A 6,188-nucleotide genomic window follows, 5' to 3' on the forward strand; every position below is an offset into this window, starting at 1 on the left:
CTGTGTGTCGGTGTAGCGAAAATGCTAGACGTACGGGGTCGTATAGGCTTCTACAGACCCCTTCCTAACCAACTAAACATATGCAAGAATAAGCATATAAAAGTTGAATTTTTGCAAGATAAAGAGATTTTCTAAGAATGAATGGATTGGTGGCATTGGTATTTCCCTTAAAGAAAAAAGAAAATGAAATAAAAACTAAAAACAAAAATCAAAATACTGAAGTTTTTTAAGAATGAATGAATTAGTGGAATTGGTGTTACCCTTCCAGCAGAAAGAAAATGAAAAAAGAAAATACAGAATGACAAAATTTACACAGAAATTGCGCTTTTCCATAATTTCCAAAGAATAAGTGTGTACTAGCATATATTTCTAAATGAAATTTCCAAACACTACAAGAAATATGTTAATACGTGACAGTCCTAAGCCGTCACAGATCAGCCAAAAACTGTCATGCGTGCCCATACATGATGGATTTGAAATCTGTCATGTATATCGCGTCATAATTTGACATCGTATCTTCCATGACGGTTCTTGGCCGTCATGGATTTGCCTCAGGCCCGGCCAAGCCCAAACTGGCCATGACGGAACAAACCGTCATGGACCAATGCCACGTAGGATTTTCAATACACCAACTGAAAATGACGTGGCTACCTACGTGGACACTATTTTCATCACAGAAACCGTCATGGATTTATGATTCAATTTAAATTTGACCCCGTCCATTTCTTTTTAGCCCAATTTTGATCCAGCACAATTCTAGCATAATGAGTTCCGCAAATCATAATGCCAATTTTGGACCAGGACAATATTTCCAAAGTGCCATACGTTACAGAAATCACTCAATATGTAGCCATCCATAGGTATCTATACAACCTAGCAGTTTATAATATCCTCCAGGAAATGATAGTATACAACATATATTGTCAAAATATATCACACGGCAATGATAGGAACCAGTACAATCCAATTTATGTTAACAAAACATATAAACTACTAAGGGTGCCACTCATGTGCTTGTCGTCGATCCTCCTGGTGGCAACTACATGTCATGGCAGATTCTGATGGACAACACCAAGTAGCTCGCGACCCAATCATACCTACCATATTTACAACAACATTAGACATTTGTTGAAGTGAATAGATAGTAGAAGAAGAAACTTAAAATAAATAAATTACACGCTTTCCAAAATCCTTAAATTTTATTGTGTGTATAAATGACAATAACAAGGCATCTATTATACAACAACAATAATAGCAGCAGCAGATAACAAAGTACACTGCTGATAGAACATACATTGCAGAAGTCAAGTTACTATAGCAGCAGCAGTTGAGGCCATATAAATCCACCAAAAATGGCATCACTAACAAACAATATCCATGACACAAAGCCAGTGCTCGTCGAGCTGGCTGATGTAAGCTTCAAATGTTCATGTCTCAACAAGTTTACACATGAACCTAAAAATTTATCAAGGCACCGACAATAATGGACAACACTTGCTTGCCAAGTGAACTCCAAATGGCATGCAAAATAACTAAGAGCCATGGCCGGATCTATAGAAGTGGCAACTGGTTCTGTTAAAGAGATACTGAGATAGTGGTTAGGATGTATAGGATTACTTTGATTCGAGTGCATGAGATGATAAATTTAACCACCAAGATCCATGGGGCACAAAGAAATTAGTTCAAAATCACACCCTGGTGAAAATGCGCAACTCTGAACTAGATCAACTAAATAGGTGTAGTTCAGTAGCAGTTGAGCTGGGGAATGAAAATAGCGGAGAAATCATAGGAGTGGCAGTGGAGAACTAACCCTTGGTTGATCGTGGTGCAGCTCCCAACGGCCATCATGGTTGCCCTCTCAAGCTCTATTGTGTGCCATGCAGTGGCACGACTGTTACAGAGCTACCTAGACCTGCATCCCAAAAACAAGAAATCATAAGAAGACAATTAGAGTGTTAAGTGATCGAAATAAAAAGAGGAATAACATGAAGAAAAAAGATTTAGGATCACTTGTCACGAGCACTATTCAGGAGGGCGACCTAGTGATGGAGCAACGGAGTTGAAGAAGCAACGCGTTGTGTCACTGTGATGGCAAGTGCTAGCTCGGTGTCTGCCTCAAGGTTGAGAGAAAGTGAGCGAACACTTGGCCTTGGTACTAGTAGCAGGTGCACAACTAAAAGTAGTACTGCTACTCTAAATTGACTCGCTAATAGATGTGCTTAGTAGACAAATTAACAGGTTTAAACCTCTACAATATTACTGTAGGACTGCCACAATGTAACAATGTAATTTTCTTCTTAGGTTCAGATTAAACATATTTCTGGAATACATATTCACCTGGCTGGCTGCAGGAGACATCACTAAACAGAACATGTCGACATGTTAAAAAGAAAAATACCTAGGGAGAAATCACTAAACAGAACATGTCGACATGTTAATACAGTAACCGAAATCATGTCTCCAAGACCTAAGGAAATATTCTAAAGTGAATCAGAAATTGATAAAAGGCCACATACTGCAGTGCGGTGGTTTGTCTCTGCTTTGTACCCTGCTGTTTGTCTCTACTTGGTACCCTACAGTGTACAAGATACAGAAAAATTCAGAGAAAATTTAGTGTTAAACATTCAGAGAGGAAGCACGCACACACAACACACCGGCTGCTGCACCAGAGCCCTAGCTGCCGGCACCTTGTCAGCACGCACAGACAACACACCCTTATAGTTAGAGAGGGCAGTAGCCACGCTAGGTAATCGACACTAACAGTGTTGGACCTTTGTTATGAATCTATATAGGAACAGAGGTGTCTCGACTGTCCAAATACGCATGCATCATTAAGTACTATCTATATAGTAAGCAAGGGGATTAACAGATTGACTAAACTGATGGGCACCAAACAATTTAACATTGCAAGTGAAATAAGCACTATACTATATAGCATTGAAAAAAAACTCATCAATAATATTGTAACTTGGCATATCACTTCCTGCCTCCCTCCCTAAGATACATGATACATCAACGATTGAAAAAAGGCCATCAATTGGACGAGTAGACAACACACTCTGAACCCAAAGACAGTATACAAAGTAGTGGGTGAATCAAGATGAAGCACAAAATTGCTGCTGGAACTGTTGTCAAGACAGAGAGAATGAATCCATAAGGTTATTCACTACAAGTAGAATGGAAACCTACAACTTCTAAAATTTAATCCTGAGACAGACTGGTCATCAACAAGCTGCTCCTTGAATGCTAAGTACACAGAAACTGTTCACGAATTGCAGGACTCTCAAACAATTCCTGCACGCACGCATCAGGGGATCAGGCCAAATCACGAGAGGCAGGTCGGGGGACATTAGGGACGGGGTTATAGTGATCTTGGTCGGACGGGGGGCTAACCTTGGTGGAGAAGAGGTGTCGCCGACGGCGGCCCAGGAGTTGGTCGCTCGCCACTGGACGTTGCACAGCGGCATCACCGCACAGCCGGCAAGGTGGGCTCAAGGAAGAGCGGTGTGGACGGAGAGGAGCTACCGAAGACGCGATGTGCGGATGGAGGGGAGCCGCCGGAGATGTGCAGTGTTGGACACGATGCCGCAGTCGAAACCCTAGCCATTGCTAGGGGTCACAAGCGAGTGCCGGGGAGGAATAGATGCATTGCGAGAGGGATGGATGGGTGGGGTATGCGGCGGATCTGGTAGTTGTCGGAGCTGCGAGGTAAGGGGAAGGGAGGGGAGGGCCGGCGGCGAGCTGTGGGAGGAAGGACGCGAAGAGGTGGAGGGTGGCGGCGTGCGGTGGGAGATGAGGGAGGGGGCTGCGGATGGAGAGAGGAGGGGATGGGAGGAGGATTTAGGGTTAGCAATTTATATGGAAACCGTTACGCGGGCTTGAGCGGGCTTGCAGGGCTGTGCCAGGCCGTCCATGACAGATTTCAAAAATGTCATGAGAAATCCGTCATGAATTAACAGGTTTCTTGTAGTGAAAGAAGGCATAAATTAGTATCGTTGGTATTACCCTTAAAGAAGAAAATAAAAAAGAAATTAAAAATGAAGAGAAGTTTGCGCACAATTTGCACTGAAATTGCATAATTTTATGACTGCAAAGATAGGTGTATAATAGTGCAATTTTGCACTCTAGTAGAATTTACAAATGTATTGTATAATACTTATGTGTATATTAACACACGCACACACCCCTAATATTCATGCATACACATAAATGGGAAAACCAAATAAAAACACTTAATAAACAATAATAAAACTGAAACTAGTATAAAACTGAAAATACAAAAACTGAATTTCCTCTTAGGTAGAATGAATTGGGGGTGTATTGGTTTTACCCTAAAAAATATAAAGGAAATGAAATAAAACTTGAAACAAACAATTACAAAAGAAATTACTCATAATTTGCACACGAATTGCACTGTTACACAATATGGGTTAGTGTTATTGGTATTACCCCTTAAGAAGAAAGTGAATGAAAAACAGTGAAACAAAATAATGACACAATTTGCACGAAAATTGCACTTTTTTATACTACGCAATAATAAATATATCAAAATGAGAGCCAAAAAGAGACATACAGTAGGAGTACCACTGAAAGGCTTATCAGGAGAACCATCGCTTCTCAGTGCCGCATGCATCTTGCCTTACTGACCTCCAGATTAGAGAATAAGGGAAAGGAAATGATAACTCAACCTCCCTTTTCTGAATTTGTAAGAAGAAATAGGTGTGTGGAAACTCTGTTCTTCAACTGCCTCGATTCCATCGAGGGAGCCTGTCCATGTCCGTGATTGCCTACAGTAGTGGAGAGTTGACGAGCGTAGCGCTAGCTGCTGGCTTGGCCACTGCCTGAAGGTCCTCACCTTCAAAGGGTTCCTTGGCAAGCCTTGATGCAGTCTATTCCTGACACGTGTATTACATCCAGAGTTTCAGACTGCATATAAACAAAAGGTACATAACGGATCCCCCAAAATTAAGACTACTTTTTCCTACAACGTCCGCCAAATCCAATCAATCAATGGAGTAGTTCATGTCATGCATCTACTCTATTCCATCTTATACTGTAAAGAAGAATCGAATTGCAAAGTAGTACTCCCTCTGTTCGGAATTACTTGTCTCAAAAATGAATGTATCTAGAACTAAAATATGTCTAGATACATCCATTTCTGTGACAAGTAATTCCGAACGGAGGGAGTAAGAATGAAGGAGAAAACTTGCCTCCTTCCTTGTCGTAGCTGACATGCTCCCTTGCCTTGGATCCAGGCACTGGGGCAACAGAACAACCCGGCTTCATGAACGGGAGGAGGATTCAACCTGAAGCTCGGGCAGCGGGGGTTGGACGGAGGAGCCAGTCAGAATTATGGGAATTGGGAGGCCACACCCGCCGGCAACTGAATTAAACCATGGTTGTGGGAGTTGGCCAAAACGCTCAGGAAAGGTGTGCTTGCAGCAGCGACGACAGAACCAAATCAGGGTGAGGGGTCCGCTGAATAATAACGCTCCATCAGTATCGCCGAGCGGGAGACGGCGGCAAGAAGATCACCTGGTGGAACCATGGCGGGGCGATGGTCGCTTGGCAAAGAGGAGTAATCCTTTTGTGAGGACTGGGATGGAGAAGAGATTCATCCTATGGAGATAGGAAGACAATGCTGCTTCATATATAGTAGGAAGGGCGAAAGAAGATGCAAGGAAGGGAAGAGATATGCGTCACATTGGACACGGAAGGGGAGACGATAGCGCAAAATTCCAGTCGAACGTCTCGTATACCTCAATCAGTTTCCTTTTTTTTTCGTGTGCAGTAGTTCCTGGTGGATTTGGTGGGCAAATAATAACAGAAGGCGCAGACTAATGGGATGCACTTAGTTGCCACTTTGCTGACGATGAAACAGAAGGCACGAAATAAGAACATACACCGCCCGTAAAAAATGGGAACTGCTCATTTTTTCTTCTTCAGAAGCGAGCCGCTGATGTGGCAGGGTCGCTGAGGTGGATAGGTTGCATGTTTAGATAAATAGGTTAGTGGGGGTGGATCCCACTTTGCTGACGATGGAACAGAAGGCATGGAATAAGAACAGACACCGCCCAAAGTAAAAAATGGGAACTGCTCATTTTTTTCCAAAAGTGAGCCGCTGATGTGGCAGGGTCACTGAGGTGGATAGGTTGCATGTTTAGATAAATAGGTTAGTAGGGGTGGAT

General features: G+C 42.6%; 1 long non-coding RNA gene across 1 annotated transcript; it reads right to left on the reverse strand.

Moving 5' to 3' along the window:
* Nucleotides 1–808: 808 nt before the first annotated feature.
* Nucleotides 809–3,824, reverse strand: LOC125521516 (uncharacterized). The gene is made up of 5 exons (XR_007289323.2): nucleotides 3,394–3,824; nucleotides 2,517–2,573; nucleotides 2,040–2,110; nucleotides 1,811–1,912; nucleotides 809–1,097 (listed from the first exon to the last, which is right to left on the reverse strand). It is a non-coding gene; the product is annotated as an uncharacterized LOC125521516 (long non-coding RNA).
* Nucleotides 3,825–6,188: the final 2,364 nt, after the last annotated feature.

The sequence above is a fragment of the Triticum urartu genome, chromosome 7A, assembly GCF_056163025.1.
Source record: "Triticum urartu cultivar PI428250 chromosome 7A, HENAU_Tu73, whole genome shotgun sequence".
In the NCBI taxonomy this organism is placed as follows: domain Eukaryota; kingdom Viridiplantae; phylum Streptophyta; class Magnoliopsida; order Poales; family Poaceae; genus Triticum; species Triticum urartu.